This window comes from Hemitrygon akajei, chromosome 3 (assembly GCF_048418815.1).
Source record: "Hemitrygon akajei chromosome 3, sHemAka1.3, whole genome shotgun sequence".
Lineage (NCBI taxonomy): Eukaryota > Metazoa > Chordata > Chondrichthyes > Myliobatiformes > Dasyatidae > Hemitrygon > Hemitrygon akajei.
The window spans coordinates 115,701,315-115,720,699 of record NC_133126.1 but is presented as its reverse complement, the minus strand read 5'-3'; positions in this window follow the sequence as shown (position 1 = coordinate 115,720,699).

Here is a 19,385-nt window from a genome sequence, read left to right as displayed (position 1 = left end):
CGCACAGTCATGTTTCAATTAAACACTGGGCAATGCACACACTCCTGTTTACAGCAACACTGGTAATGCACACAGTCATGTTTCCATTAAACACTGGGCAATACACACGCTCCTGTTCACATCAACACTGGTAATGCGCACAGTCATGTTTCCATTAAACACTGGGCAATGCACACACTCCTGTTTACATCAACACTGGTAATGCGCACAGTCATGTTTCCATTAAACACTGGGCAATGCACATACTCCTGTTTACAGCAACACTGGTAATGCGCACAGTCATGTTTCCATTAAACACTGGGCAATGCACACACTACTGTTTTCATCAACGTTGGGCAATGCACACACTCCTGTTTTCATCAAATCTGGACAAGCTCACACTCCTGTTTACATTAACACTGGGCAATGCACTCACTCCTGTTTACATCAACACTGGTAATGCACACGCTCCTTTTAACATCAAAACTGGGCAATGCAAACACCCCATTTTATACTAACAACGGGTAATGCACAAACTCCTGTTTCAATCAACACTGGGCAATGCACACACTCCTGTTTACATTAACACTGCGAATGCGCACAGTCATGTTTCCATTAAACACTGGGCAATGCACACACTCCTGTTTACAGCAACACCGGTAATGCGCACAGTCATGTTTCAATTAAACACTGGGCAATGCACACTCTCCTGTTTACATCAACACTGAGTATGCGCACAGTCATGTTTCCATTAAACACTGGGCAATGCACACACTCCTGTTTACAGCAACACTGGTAATGCGCACAGTCATGTTTCAATTAAACACTGGGCAATGCACACGCTCCTGTTTACATCAACACTGGTAATGCGCACAGACATGTTTCCATTAAACACTGGGCAATGCACACACTCCTGTTTACAGCAACACTGGTAATGCGCACAGTCATGTTTCCATTAAACACTGGGCAATGCACACACTACTGTTTACATCAACGTTGGGCAATGCACACACTCCTGTTTACATCAAATCTGGACAAGCTCACACTCCTGTTTACATCAACACTGGGAATGAGCACAGTCATGTTTCCATTAAACACTGGGCAATGCACACACTCCTGTTTACTTCAACACTGGGCCGTGCACTCATTCCTGTTTACATCAACACTAGGTAATGCAAACACCCCAGTTAACACTAACAACGGGTAATGCACACACTCCTGTTTAAATCAACATTGGTCAATGCACACACTCCTGTTTACATCAACACTGGGAATGTGAACAGTCATGTTTCCATTAAATGCTGGGCAATACACACACTCCTGTTGACATCAAAACTGGGCAATGCACTCACTCCTGCTTACATCGACAGTGGGCAATGCACTCACTCCTGTTTAAATCAACACTGGGTAATGCACACACTACTGTTTAAATCAACACTGGGCAATGCACACATTCCTGTTTACATCAACACTGGGCAATGCAAAAACCCCAGTTAACACTAACAACGGGTAATGCACACACTCCTGTTTAAATCAACACTGGGCAATGCACTCACTCCTGTTTAATTCAACACTGGGTAATGCACACACTACTGTTTATATCAACACTGGGCAATGCCAACACCCCATTTTATACTAACAACGGGTAATGCACACACTCCTGTTTACATCAACACTGGTGATGCGCACAGTCATGTTTCCATTAAACACTGGGCAATGCACACTCTCCTGTTTACAGCAACACTGGTAATGCGCACAGTCATGTTTCCATTGGACACTGGGCAATGCACACACTCCTGTTTACAGCAACACCGGTAATGCGCACAGTCATGTTTCAATTAAACACTGGGCAATGCACACGCTCCTGTTTACATCAACACTGGTAATGAGCACAGTCATGCTTCCATTAAACACTGGGCAATGCACACACTCCTGTTTACATCAACACTGGTAATGCGCACAGTCATGTTTCAATTAAACACTGGGCAATGCAAACGCTCCTGTTTACATCAACACTGGTAATGCGCACAGTCATGTTTCCATTAAACACTGGGCAATGCACACGCTCCTGTTTACAGCAACACTGGTAATGCGCACAGTCATGTTTCAATTAAACACTGGGCAATGCACACGCTCCTGTTTACATCAACACTGGTAATGCGCACAGTCATGTTTCCATTAAACACTGGGCAATGCACACACTCCTGTTTACATCAACACTGGTAATGCGCACAGTCATGTTTCCATTAAACACTGGGCAATGCACACACTCCTGTTTACAGCAACACTGGTAATGCGCACAGTCATGTTTCCATTAAACACTGGGCAATGCACACACTACTGTTTACATCAACATTGGGCAATGCACACACTGCTGTTTACATCAAATCTGGACAAGCTCACACTCCTGTTTACATCAACGTTGGGCAATGCACACACTCCTGTTTACATCAAATCTGGACAAAGCTCACACTCCAGTTTACATCAACACTGGGTAATTCTCACAACACTGCTTACATCAACACTGGGAATGAGCACAGTCATGTTTCCATTAAACACTGGGCAATGCACACACTCCTGTTTACATCAAAACTGGGCCGTGCACTCATTCCTGTTTACTTCAACACTGGGTAATGCAAACACCCCAGTTAACACTAACAACGGGTAATGCACACACTCCTGTTTAAATCAACATTGGGCAATGCACACACTCCTGTTTACATCAACACTGGAAATGCGAACAGTCATGCTTCCATTAAACGCTGGGCAATGCACACACTCCTGTTTACAGCAACACTGGTAATGCGCACAGTCATGTTTCAATTAAACACTGGGCAATGCACACGCTCCTGTTTACATCGACACTGGTAATGCGCACAGACATGTTTCCATTAAACACTGGGCAATGCACACACTCCTGTTTACAGCAACACTGGTAATGCGCACAGTCATGTTTCCATTAAACACTGGGCAATGCACACACTACTGTTTACATCAACGTTGGGCAATGCACACACTCCTGTTTACATCAAATCTGGACAAGCTCACACTCCTGTTTACATCAACACTGGGAATGAGCACAGTCATGTTTCCATTAAACACTGGGCAATGCACACACTCCTGTTTACTTCAACACTGGGCCGTGCACTCATTCCTGTTTACATCAACACTAGGTAATGCAAACACCCCAGTTAACACTAACAACGGGTAATGCACACACTCCTGTTTTAATCAACATTGGTCAATGCACACACTCCTGTTTACATCAACACTGGGAATGTGAACAGTCATGTTTCCATTAAATGCTGGGCAATACACACACTCCTGTTGACATCAAAACTGGGCAATGCACTCACTCCTGCTTACATCGACAGTGGGCAATGCACTCACTCCTGTTTAAATCAACACTGGGTAATGCACACACTACTGTTTAAATCAACACTGGGCAATGCACACATTCCTGTTTACATCAACACTGGGCAATGCAAAAACCCCAGTTAACACTAACAACGGGTAATGCACACACTCCTGTTTAAATCAACACTGGGCAATGCACTCACTCCTGTTTACATCAGCACTGTGTAATGCACACATTCCTGTTTAATTCAACACTGTGTAATGCACACACTACTGTTTATATCAACACTGGGCAATGCCAACACCCCATTTTATACTAACAACGGGTAATGCACAAACTCCTGTTTACATCAACACTGGGTAATGCACACACTCCTGTTTAAATCAACACGGGGTAATGCACACACTACTGTTAATATCAACACTGGGCAATGCAAACACCCCATTTTATACTAACAATGGGTAATGCACAAACTCCTGTTTACATCAACACTGGGAATGCGCACAGTCATGTTTCCATTAAACACTGGGCAATGCACACACTCCTGTTTACAGCAACACTGTTAATGCGCACAGTCATATATCCATTAAACACTGGGCAATGCACACGCTCCTGTTTACATCAAAACTGGGCAATGCACACACTCCTGTTTACATCAACACTGGGCAATGCAAACACCCCATTTTATACTAACAACGGGTAATGCACAAACTCCTGTTTACATCAACACAGGGAATGCGCACAGTCATGTTTCCATTAAACACTGGGCAATGCACACACTCCTGATTACATCAACACTGGTAATGCGCACTGTCATCTTTCCATTAAACACTGGGCAATGCACACACTCTTGTTTACACCAACACTGGTAATTCGCACAGTCATGTTTCCATTAAACACTGGGCAATGCACACGCTCCTGTTTACATCAACACTGGTAATGCGCACAGTCATGTTTCCATTAAACACTGGGCAATGCACACACCCCTGTTTACATTAACACTGGGCAATGCACTCACTCCTGTTTACATCAACACTGGTAATGCACACGCTCCTGTTTACATCAAAACTGGGCAATGCACACACTCCTGTTTATCTCAACACTGGGCAATGCAAACACCCCATTTTATACTAACAACGGGTAATGCACAAACTCCTGTTTCAATCAATACTGGGCAATGCACACACTCCTGTTTACATCAACACTGGGCAATGCACACACTCCTGTTTACATCAACACTGGTAATGCGCACAGTCATGTTTCCATTAAACACTGGGCAATGCACACACTCCTGTTTACAGCAACACCGGTAATGAGCACAGTCATGTTTCAATTAAACACTGGGCAATGCACACGCTCCTATTTACATCAACACTGGTAATGCGCACAGTCATGCTTCCATTAAACACTGGGCAATGCACACACTCCTGTTTACATCAACACTGGTAATGCGCACAGTCATGTTTCCATTAAACACTGGGTAATGCACACGCTCCTGTTTACATCAACACTGGTAATGCGCACAGTCATGTTTCCATTAAACACTGGGCAATGCACACACCCCTGTTTACATTAACACTGGGCAATGCATTCACTCCTGTTTACATCAACACTGGTAATGCACACGCTCCTGTTTACATCAAAACTGGGCAATGCACACACTCCTGTTTATCTCAACACTGGGCAATGCAAACACCCCATTTTATACTAACAACGGGTAATGCACAAACTCCTGTTTCAATCAATACTGGGCAATGCACACACTCCTGTTTACATCAACACTGGGCAATGCACACACTCCTGTTTACATCAACGTTGGGCAATGCACACACTCCTGTTTACATCAAATCTGGACAAGCTCACACTCCTGTTTACATCAACACTGGGAATGAGCACAGTCATGTTTCCATTAAACACTGGGCAATGCACACACTCCTGTTTACTTCAACACTGGGCCGTGCACTCATTCCTGTTTACATCAACACTAGGTAATGCAAACACCCCAGTTAACACTAACTACGGGTAATGCACACACTCCTGTTTAAATCAACATTGGTCAATGCACACACTCCTGTTTACATCAACACTGGGAATGTGAACAGTCATGTTTCCATTAAATGCTGGGCAATACACACACTCCTGTTGACATCAAAACTGGGCAATGCACTCACTCCTGCTTACATCGACAGTGGGCAATGCACTCACTCCTGTTTAAATCAACACTGGGTAATGCACACACTACTGTTTAAATCAACACTGGGCAATGCACACATTCCTGTTTACATCAACACTGGGCAATGCAAAAACCCCAGTTAACACTAACAACGGGTAATGCACACACTCCTGTTTAAATCAACACTGGGCAATGCACTGACTCCTGTTTACATCAACACTGGGTAATGCACACATTCCTGTTTAATTCAACACTGGGTAATGCACACACTACTGTTTACATCAACACTGGGCAATGCCAACACCCCATTTTATACTAACAAAGGGTAATGCACAAACTCCTGTTTACATCAACACTGGGTAATGCACACACTCCTGTTTAAATCAACACGGGGTAATGCACACACTACTGTTAATATCAACACTGGGCAATGCAAACACCCCATTTTATACTAACAATGGGTAATGCACAAACTCCTGTTTACATCAACACTGGGAATGAGCACAGTCATGTTTCCATTAAACACTGGGCAATGCACACACTCCTGTTTACATCAACACTGGGTAATGCACACATTCCTGTTTAATTCAACACTGGGTAATCCACACACTACTGTTTACATCAACACTGGGCAATGCCAACACCCCATTTTATACTAACAAAGGGTAATGCACAAACTCCTGTTTACATCAACACTGGGTAATGCACACACTCCTGTTTAAATCAACACGGGGTAATGCACACACTACTGTTAATATCAACACTGGGCAATGCAAACACCCCATTTTATACTAACAATGGGTAATGCACAAACTCCTGTTTACATCAACACTGGGAATGCGCACAGTCATGTTTCCATTAAACACTGGGCAATGCACACACTCCTGTTTACATCAACACTGGTAATGCGCACAGTCATGTTTCCATTAAACACTGGGCAATGCACACACTCCTGTTTACAGCAACACTGTTAATGCGCACAGTCATGTATCCATTAAACACTGGGCAATGCACACGCTCCTGTTTACATCAACACTGGTAATGCGCACAGTCATGTTTCCATTAAACACTGGGCAATGCACACGCTCCTATTTACATCAACACTGGTAATGCGCACAGTCATGCTTCCATTAAACACTGGGCAATGCACACACTCCTGTTTACATCAACACTGGTAATGCGCACAGACATGTTTCCATTAAACACTGGGCAATGCACACACTCCTGTTTACATCAACACTGGTAATGCGCACAGACATGTTTCCATTAAACACTGGGCAATGCACACACTCCTGTTTACATCAACACTGGTAATGCGCACAGTCATGTTTCCATTAAACACTGGGTAATGCACACGCTCCTGTTTACATCAACACTGGTAATGCGCACAGTCATGTTTCCATTAAACACTGGGCAATGCACACACCCCTGTTTACATTAACACTGGGCAATGCATTCACTCCTGTTTACATCAATACTGGTAATGCACACGCTCCTGTTTACATCAATACTGGGCAATGCACACACTCCTGTTTACATCAACACTGGGCAATGCACACACTACTGTTTACATCAACACTGGTAATGCGCACAGTCATGTTTCCATTAAACTCTGGGCAATGCACACACTCCTGTTTACAGCAACACCGGTAATGCGCACAGTCATGTTTCAATTAAACACTGGGCAATGCACACGCTCCTATTTACATCAACAATGGTAATGCGCACAGTCATGCTTCCATTAAACACTGGGCAATGCACACACTCCTGTTTACATCGACACTGGTAATGCGCACAGTCATGTTTCCATTAAACACTGGGTAATGCAAACTCTCCTGTTTACAGCAACACTGGTAATGCGAACAGTCATATTTCCATTAAACACTGGGCAATGCACACACCCCTGTTTACATTAACACTGGGCAATGCACTCACTCCTGTTTACATCAAGAATAGGCAAAGCACACACTCCTGTTTACATCAACATTGGGCAATGCACACACTCCTGTTTACATCAAAACTGGGCCATGCACTCATTCCTGTTTACTTCCACGCTGGGTAATGCAAACACCCCAGTTAACACTAACAACGGGTAATGCACACACTCCTGTTTAAATCAACATTGGGCAATGCACACACTCCTGTTTACATCAACACTGGAAATGCGAACAGTCATGCTTCCATTAAACGCTGGGCAATGCACACACTCCTGTTTACAGCAACACTGGTAATGCGCACAGTCATGTTTCAATTAAACACTGGGCAATGCACACGCTCCTGTTTACATCGACACTGGTAATGCGCACAGACATGTTTCCATTAAACACTGGGCAATGCACACACTCCTGTTTACAGCAACACTGGTAATGCGCACAGTCATGTTTCCATTAAACACTGGGCAATGCACACACTACTGTTTACATCAACGTTGGGCAATGCACACACTCCTGTTTACATCAAATCTGGACAAGCTCACACTCCTGTTTACATCAACACTGGGAATGAGCACAGTCATGTTTCCATTAAACACTGGGCAATGCACACACTCCTGTTTAATTCAACACTGGGCCGTGCACTCATTCCTGTTTACATCAACACTAGGTAATGCAAACACCCCAGTTAACACTAACAACGGGTAATGCACACACTCCTGTTTTAATCAACATTGGTCAATGCACACACTCCTGTTTACATCAACACTGGGAATGTGAACAGTCATGTTTCCATTAAATGCTGGGCAATACACACACTCCTGTTGACATCAAAACTGGGCAATGCACTCACTCCTGCTTACATCGACAGTGGGCAATGCACTCACTCCTGTTTAAATCAACACTGGGTAATGCACACACTACTGTTTAAATCAACACTGGGCAATGCACACATTCCTGTTTACATCAACACTGGGCAATGCAAAAACTCCAGTTAACACTAACAACGGGTAATGCACACACTCCTGTTTAAATCAACACTGGGCAATGCACTCACTCCTGTTTACATCAGCACTGTGTAATGCACACATTCCTGTTTAATTCAACACTGGGTAATGCACACACTAATGTTTATATCAACACTGGGCAATGCCAACACCCCATTTTATACTAACAACGGGTAATGCACAAACTCCTGTTTACACCAACACTGGGTAATGCACACACTCCTGTTTAAATCAACACTGGGAATGCGCACAGTCATGTTTCCATTAAACACTGGGCAATGCACACACTCCTGTTTACAGCAACACTGTTAATGCGCACAGTCATGTATCCATTAAACACTGGGCAATGCACACGCTCCTGTTTACATCAAAACTGGGCAATGCACACACTCCTGTTTACATCAACACTGGGCAATGCAAACACCCCATTTTATACTAACAACGGGTAATGCACAAACTCTTGTTTACATCAACACAGGGAATGCGCACAGTCATGTTTCCATTAAACACTGGGCAATGCACACACTCCTGATTACATCAACACTGGTAATGCGCACTGTCATCTTTCCATTAAACACTGGGCAATGCACACACTCCTGTTTACACCAACACTGGTAATTCGCACAGTCATGTTTCCATTAAACACTGGGCAATGCACACGCTCCTGTTTACATCAACACTGGTAATGCGCACAGTCATGTTTCCATTAAACACTGGGCAATGCACACACCCCTGTATACATTAACACTGGGCAATGCACTCACTCCTGTTTACATCAACACTGGTAATGCACACGCTCCTGTTTACATCAAAACTGGGCAATGCACACACTCCTGTTTATCTCAACACTGGGCAATGCAAACACCCCATTTTATACTAACAACGGGTAATGCACAAACTCCTGTTTCAATCAATACTGGGCAATGCACACACTCCTGTTTACATCAACACTGGGCAATGCACACACTCCTGTTTACATCAACACTGGTAATGCGCACAGTCATGTTTCCATTAAACACTGGGCAATGCACACACTCCTGTTTACATCAACACTGGTAATGCGCACAGTCATGTTTCCATTAAACTCTGGGCAATGCACACACTCCTGTTTACAGCAACACCGGTAATGCGCACAGTCATGTTTCAATTAAACACTGGGCAATGCACACGCTCCTATTTACATCAACAATGGTAATGCGCACAGTCATGCTTCCATTAAACACTGGGCAATGCACACACTCCTGTTTACATCGACACTGGTAATGCGCACAGTCATGTTTCCATTAAACACTGGGTAATGCACACTCTCCTGTTTACAGCAACACTGGTAATGCGAACAGTCATATTTCCATTAAACACTGGGCAATGCACACACCCCTGTTTACATTAACACTGGGCAATGCACTCACTCCTGTTTACATCAAGAATAGGCAAAGCACACACTCCTGTTTACATCAACATTGGGCAATGCACACACTCCTGTTTACATCAAATCTGGACAAAGCTCACACTCCAGTTTACATCAACACTGGGTAATTCTCACAACACTGCTTACATCAACACTGGGAATGAGCACAGTCATGTTTCCATTAAACACTGGGCAATGCACACACTCCTGTTTAAATCAACAATGGGCAATGCACACACTCCTGTTTACATCAAAACTGGGCCGTGCACTCATTCCTGTTTACTTCCACGCTGGGTAATGCAAACACCCCAGTTAACACTAACAATGGGTAATGCACACACTCCTGTTTAAATCAATATTGGGCAATGCACACACTCCTGTTTACATGAACACTGGGAATGCGAACAGTCATGTTTCCATTAAACGCTGGGCAATACACACACTCCTGTTGACATCAAAACTGGGCAATGCACTCACTCCTGCATACATCGACACTGGGCAATACACAGTCTCCTATTTACATAAACACTGGGCAATGCAGACACTCCTGTTTACATTAACACTGGGCAATGCACAGACTCCGACTTACATCAACAGTGGGCAATGCACTCACTCCTGTTTACATCAACAGTGGGCAATGCACACACTCCAGTTTACACTAACAACAGGTAATACACACACTCCTGTTTAAATCAACACTGGGCAATGCACCCACTCCTGTTTACATTAACGTTGGGCAATGCACACGCTCCTGTTTACATCAACACTGGGCAAAGCTCACACTCCAGTTTACAACAACACTGGGTAATTCTCACAACCCTGATTACATCAACACTGGGAATGCGCACAGTCATGTTTCCATTAAATGCTGGACAATGCACACACTCCTGTTTACAGCAACACTGGGTAATGCACTCACTCCTGTTTACATCAACACTGGTAATGCACACGCTCCTGTTTACATCAAAACTGGGCAATGCAAACAACCCATTTTATACTAACAACGGGTAATGCACAAACTTTTGTTTCAATCAATACTGGGCAATGCACACACTCCTATTTACATTAACACTGGGAATGCGCAAAGTCATGTTTCCATTAAACACTGGGCAATGCACACGCTCCTGTTTACATCAACACTGGTAATGCGCACAGTCATGTTTCCATTAAACACTGGGCAATGCACACACTCCTATTTACATTAACACTGGTAATGCGCACAGTCATGTTTCAATTAAACACTGGGCAATGCACACGCTCCTGTTTACATCGACACTGGTAATGCGCACAGACATGTTTCCATTAAATACTGGGCAATGCACACACTCCTATTTACATTAACACTGGTAATGCGCACAGTCATGTTTCAATTAAACACTGGGCAATGCACACGCTCCTGTTTACATCGACACTGGTAATGCGCACAGACATGTTTCCATTAAACACTGGGCAATGCACACACTCCTGTTTACAGCAACACTGGTAATGCGCACAGTCATGTTTCCATTAAACACTGGGCAATGCACACACTACTGTTTACATCAACGTTGGGCAATGCACACACTCCTGTTTACATCAAATCTGGACAAGCTCACACTCCTGTTTACATCAACACTGGGAATGAGCACAGTCATGTTTCCATTAAACACTGGGCAATGCACACACTCCTGTTTACTTCAACACTGGGCCGTGCACTCATTCCTGTTTACATCAACACTAGGTAATGCAAACACCCCAGTTAACACTAACAACGGGTAATGCACACACTCCTGTTTTAATCAACATTGGTCAATGCACACACTCCTGTTTACATCAACACTGGGAATGTGAACAGTCATGTTTCCATTAAATGCTGGGCAATACACACACTCCTGTTGACATCAAAACTGGGCAATGCACTCACTCCTGCTTACATCAACACTGGGTAATGCACACACTACTGTTTAAATCAACACTGGGCAATGCACACATTCCTGTTTACATCAACACTGGGCAATGCAAAAACCCCAGTTAACACTAACAACGGGTAATGCACACACTCCTGTTTAAATCAACACTGGGCAATGCACTCACTCCTGTTTAATTCAACACTGGGTAATGCACACACTACTGTTTATATCAACACTGGGCAATGCCAACACCCCATTTTATACTAACAACGGGTAATGCACACACTCCTGTTTACATCAACACTGGTGATGCGCACAGTCATGTTTCCATTAAACACTGGGCAATGCACACTCTCCTGTTTACAGCAACACTGTTAATGCGCACAGTCATGTATCCATTAAACACTGGGCAATGCACACGCTCCTGTTTACATCAACACTGGTAATGCGCACAGTCATGTTTCCATTAAACACTGGGCAATGCACACGCTCCTATTTACATCAACACTGGTAATGCGCACAGTCATGCTTCCATTAAACACTGGGCAATGCATACACTCCTGTTTACATCAACACTGGTAATGCGCACAGTCATGTTTCCATTAAACACTGGGTAATGCACACGCTCCTGTTTACATCAACACTGGTAATGCGCACAGTCATGTTTCCATTAAACACTGGGCAATGCACACACTCCTGTTTACATCAACACTGGTAATGCGCACAGTCATGTTTCCATTAAACACTGGGTAATGCACACGCTCCTGTTTACATCAACACTGGTAATGCGCACAGTCATGTTTCCATTAAACACTGGGCAATGCACACACTCCTGTTTACATCAACACTGGTAATGCGCACAGTCATGTTTCCATTAAACACTGGGTAATGCACACGCTCCTGTTTACATCAACACTGGTAATGCGCACAGTCATGTTTCCATTAAACACTGGGCAATGCACACACCCCTGTTTACATTAACACTGGGCAATGCATTCACTCCTGTTTACATCAATACTGGTAATGCACACGCTCCTGTTTACATCAATACTGGGCAATGCACACACTCCTGTTTACATCAACACTGGGCAATGCACACACTCCTGTTTACATCAACACTGGTAATGCGCACAGTCATGTTTCCATTAAACTCTGGGCAATGCACACACTCCTGTTTACAGCAACACCGGTAATGCGCACAGTCATGTTTCAATTAAACACTGGGCAATGCACACGCTCCTATTTACATCAACAATGGTAATGCGCACAGTCATGCTTCCATTAAACACTGGGCAATGCACACACTCCTGTTTACATCGACACTGGTAATGCGCACAGTCATGTTTCCATTAAACACTGGGTAATGCACACACCCCTGTTTACATTAACACTGGGCAATGCACTCACTCCTGTTTACATCAAGAATAGGCAAAGCACACACTCCTGTTTACATCAACATTGGGCAATGCACACACTCCTGTTTACATCAAATCTGGACAAAGCTCACACTCCAGTTTACATCAACACTGGGTAATTCTCACAACACTGCTTACATCAACACTGGGAATGAGCACAGTCATGTTTCCATTAAACACTGGGCAATGCACACACTCCTGTTTAAATCAACACTGGGCAATGCACACACTCCTGTTTACATCAAAACTGGGCCGTGCACTCATTCCTGTTTACTTCCACGCTGGGTAATGCAAACACCCCAGTTAACACTAACAACGGGTAATGCACACACTCCTGTTTAAATCAACATTGGGCAATGCACACACTCCTGTTTACATCAACACTGGAAATGCGAACAGTCATGCTTCCATTAAACGCTGGGCAATGCACACACTCCTGTTTACAGCAACACTGGTAATGCGCACAGTCATGTTTCAATTAAACACTGGGCAATGCACACGCTCCTGTTTACATCGACACTGGTAATACGCACAGACATGTTTCCATTAAACACTGGGCAATGCACACACTCCTGTTTACAGCAACACTGGTAATGCGCACAGTCATGTTTCCATTAAACACTGGGCAATGCACACACTACTGTTTACATCAACGTTGGGCAATGCACACACTCCTGTTTACATCAAATCTGGACAAGCTCACACTCCTGTTTACATCAACACTGGGAATGAGCACAGTCATGTTTCCATTAAACACTGGGCAATGCAAACACTCCTGTTTACTTCAACACTGGGCCGTGCACTCATTCCTGTTTACATCAACACTAGGTAATGCAAACACCCCAGTTAACACTAACAACGGGTAATGCACACACTCCTGTTTTAATCAACATTGGTCAATGCACACACTCCTGTTTACATCAACACTGGGAATGTGAACAGTCATGTTTCCATTAAATGCTGGGCAATACACACACTCCTGTTGACATCAAAACTGGGCAATGCACTCACTCCTGCTTACATCGACAGTGGGCAATGCACTCACTCCTGTTTAAATCAACACTGGGTAATGCACACACTACTGTTTAAATCAACACTGGGCAATGCACACATTCCTGTTTACATCAACACTGGGCAATGCAAAAACCCCAGTTAACACTAACAACGGGTAATGCACACACTCCTGTTTAAATCAACACTGGGCAATGCACTCACTCCTGTTTACATCAGCACTGTGTAATGCACACATTCCTGTTTAATTCAACACTGGGTAATGCACACACTACTGTTTATATCAACACTGGGCAATGCCAACACCCCATTTTATACTAACAACGGGTAATGCACAAACTCCTGTTTACACCAACACTGGGTAATGCACACACTCCTGTTTAAATCAACACGGGGTAATGCACACACTACTGTTAATATCAACACTGGGCAATGCAAACACCCCATTTTATACTAACAATGGTTAATGCACAAACTCCTGTTTACATCAACACTGGGAATGCGCACAGTCATGTTTCCATTAAACACTGGGCAATGCACACACTCCTGTTTACAGCAACACTGTTAATGCGCACAGTCATGTATCCATTAAACACTGGGCAATGCACACGCTCCTGTTTACATCAAAACTGGGCAATGCACACACTCCTATTTACATCAACACTGGGCAATGCAAACACCCCATTTTATACTAACAACGGGTAATGCACAAACTCCTGTTTACATCAACACAGGGAATGCGCACAGTCATGTTTCCATTAAACACTGGGCAATGCACACACTCCTGATTACATCAACACTGGTAATGCGCACTGTCATCTTTCCATTAAACACTGGGCAATGCACACACTCCTGTTTACACCAACACTGGTAATTCGCACAGTCATGTTTCCATTAAACACTGGGCAATGCACACGCTCCTGTTTACATCAACACTGGTAATGCGCACAGTCATGTTTCCATTAAACACTGGGCAATGCACACACCCCTGTTTACATTAACACTGGGCAATGCACTCACTCCTGTTTACATCAACACTGGTAATGCACACGCTCCTGTTTACATCAAAACTGGGCAATGCACACACTCCTGTTTATCTCAACACTGGGCAATGCAAACACCCCATTTTATACTAACAACGGGTAATGCACAAACTCCTGTTTCAATCAATACTGGGCAATGCACACACTCCTGTTTACATCAACACTGGGCAATGCACACACTCCTGTTTACATCAACACTGGTAATGCGCACAGTCATGTTTCCATTAAACACTGGGCAATGCACACACTCCTGTTTACATCAACACTGGTAATGCGCACAGTCATGTTTCCATTAAACTCTGGGCAATGCACACACTCCTGTTTACAGCAACACCGGTAATGCGCACAGTCATGTTTCCATTAAACACTGGGCAATGCACACACCCCTGTTTACATTAACACTGGGCAATGCACTCACTCCTGTTTACATCAAGAATAGGCAAAGCACACACTCCTGTTTACATCAACATTGGGCAATGCACACACTCCTGTTTACATCAAATCTGGACAAAGCTCACACTCCAGTTTACATCAACACTGGGTAATTCTCACAACACTGCTTACATCAACACTGGGAATGAGCACAGTCATGTTTCCATTAAACACTGGGCAATGCACACACTCCTGTTTAAATCAACACTGGGCAATGCACACACTCCTGTTTACATCAAAACTGGGCCGTGCACTCATTCCTGTTTACTTCCACGCTGGGTAATGCAAACACCCCAGTTAACACTAACAACGGGTAATGCACACACTCCTGTTTAAATCAATATTGGGCAATGCACACACTCCTGTTTACATGAACACTGGGAATGCGAACAGTCATGTTTCCATTAAACGCTGGGCAATACACACACTCCTGTTGACATCAAAACTGGGCAATGCACTCACTCCTGCTTACATCGACACTGGGCAATACACAGTCTCCTATTTACATAAACACTGGGCAATGCAGACACTCCTGTTTACATTAACACTGGGCAATGCACAGACTCCGACTTACATCAACAGTGGGCAATGCACTCACTCCTGTTTACATCAACAGTGGGCAATGCACACACTCCAGTTTACACTAACAACAGGTAATACACACACTCCTGTTTAAATCAACACTGGGCAATGCACACACTCCTGTTTACATTAACGTTGGGCAATGCACACGCTCCTGTTTACATCAACACTGGGCAAAGCTCACACTCCAGTTTACAACAACACTGGGTAATTCTCACAACCCTGATTACATCAACACTGGGAATGCGCACAGTCATGTTTCCATTAAATGCTGGACAATGCACACACTCCTGTTTACAGCAACACTGGGTAATGCACTCACTCCTGTTTACATCAACACTGGTAATGCACACGCTCCTGTTTACATCAAAACTGGGCAATGCAAACAACCCATTTTATACTAACAACGGGTAATGCACAAACTTTTGTTTCAATCAATACTGGGCAATGCACACACTCCTATTTACATTAACACTGGGAATGCGCAAAGTCATGTTTCCATTAAACACTGGGCAATGCACACACTCCTGTTTACAGCAACACTGGTAATGCGCACAGTCATGTTTCAATTAAACACTGGGCAATGCACACGCTCCTGTTTACATCGACACTGGTAATGCGCACAGACATGTTTCCATTAAACACTGGGCAATGCACACACTCCTGTTTACAGCAACACTGGTAATGCGCACAGTCATGTTTCCATTAAACACTGGGCAATGCACACACTACTGTTTACATCAACGTTGGGCAATGCACACACTCCTGTTTACATCAAATCTGGACAAGCTCACACTCCTGTTTACATCAACACTGGGAATGAGCACAGTCATGTTTCCATTAAACACTGGGCAATGCACACACTCCTGTTTACTTCAACACTGGGCCGTGCACTCATTCCTGTTTACATCAACACTAGGTAATGCAAACACCCCAGTTAACACTAACAACGGGTAATGCACACACTCCTGTTTTAATCAACATTGGTCAATGCACACACTCCTGTTTACATCAACACTGGGAATGTGAACAGTCATGTTTCCATTAAATGCTGGGCAATACACACACTCCTGTTGACATCAAAACTGGGCAATGCACTCACTCCTGCTTACATCGACAGTGGGCAATGCACTCACTCCTGTTTAAATCAACACTGGGTAATGCACACACTACTGTTTAAATCAACACTGGGCAATGCACACATTCCTGTTTACATCAACACTGGGCAATGCAAAAACCCCAGTTAACACTAACAACGGGTAATGCACACACTCCTGTTTAAATCAACACTGGGCAATGCACTCACTCCTGTTTACATCAGCACTGTGTAATGCACACATTCCTGTTTAATTCAACACTGGGTAATGCACACACTACTGTTTATATCAACACTGGGCAATGCCAACACCCCATTTTATACTAACAACGGGTAATGCATAAACTCCTGTTTACATCAACACTGGGTAATGCACACACTCCTGTTTAAATCAACACGGGGTAATGCACACACTACTGTTAATATCAACACTGGGCAATGCAAACACCCCATTTTATACTAACAATGGGTAATGCACAAACTCCTGTTTACATCAACACTGGGAATGCGCACAGTCATGTTTCCATTAAACACTGGGCAATGCACACACTCCTGTTTACAGCAACACTGTTAATGCGCACAGTCATGTATCCATTAAACACTGGGCAATGCACACGCTCCTGTTTACATCAAAACTGGGCAATGCACACACTCCTGTTTACATCAACACTGGGCAATGCAAACACCCCATTTTATACTAACAACGGGTAATGCACAAACTCCTGTTTACATCAACACAGGGAATGCGCACAGTCATGTTTCCATTAAACACTGGGCAATGCACACACTCCTGATTACATCAACACTGGTAATGCGCACTGTCATCTTTCCATTAAACACTGGGCAATGCACACACTCCTGTTTACACCAACACTGGTAATTCGCACAGTCATGTTTCCATTAAACACTGGGCAATGCACACGCTCCTGTTTACATCAACACTGGTAATGCGCACAGTCATGTTTCCATTAAACACTGGGCAATGCACAAACCCCTGTTTACATTAACACTGGGCAATGCACTCACTCCTGTTTACATCAACACTGGTAATGCACACGCTCCTGTTTACATCAAAACTGGGCAATGCACACACTCCTGTTTATCTCAACACTGGGCAATGCAAACACCCCATTTTATACTAACAACGGGTAATGCACAAACTCCTGTTTCAATCAATACTGGGCAATGCACACACTCCTGTTTACATCAACACTGGGCAATGCACACACTCCTGTTTACATCAACACTGGTAATGCGCACAGTCATGTTTCCATTAAACACTGGGCAATGCACACACTCCTGTTTACAGCAACACCGGTAATGAGCACAGTCATGTTTCAATTAAACACTGGGCAATGCACACGCTCCTATTTACATCAACACTGGTGATGCGCACAGTCATGCTTCCATTAAACACTGGGCAATGCACACACTCCTGTTTACATCAACACTGGTAATGCGCACAGTCATGTTTCCATTAAACACTGGGTAATGCACACGCTCCTGTTTACATCAACACTGGTAATGCGCACAGTCATGTTTCCATTAAACACTGGGCAATGCACACACCCCTGTTTACATTAACACTGGGCAATGCATTCACTCCTGTTTACATCAACACTGGTAATGCACACGCTCCTGTTTACATCAAAACTGGGCAATGCACACACTCCTGTTTATCTCAACACTGGGCAATGCAAACACCCCATTTTATACTAACAACGGGTAATGCACAAACTCCTGTTTCAATCAATACTGGGCAATGCACACACTCCTGTTTACATCAACACTGGGCAATGCACACACTCCTGTTTACATCAACGTTGGGCAATGCACACACTCCTGTTTACATCAAATCTGGACAAGCTCACACTCCTGTTTACATCAACACTGGGAATGAGCACAGTCATGTTTCCATTAAACACTGGGCAATGCACACACTCCTGTTTACTTCAACACTGGGCCGTGCACTCATTCCTGTTTACATCAACACTAGGTAATGCAAACACCCCAGTTAACACTAACTACGGGTAATGCACACACTCCTGTTTAAATCAACAT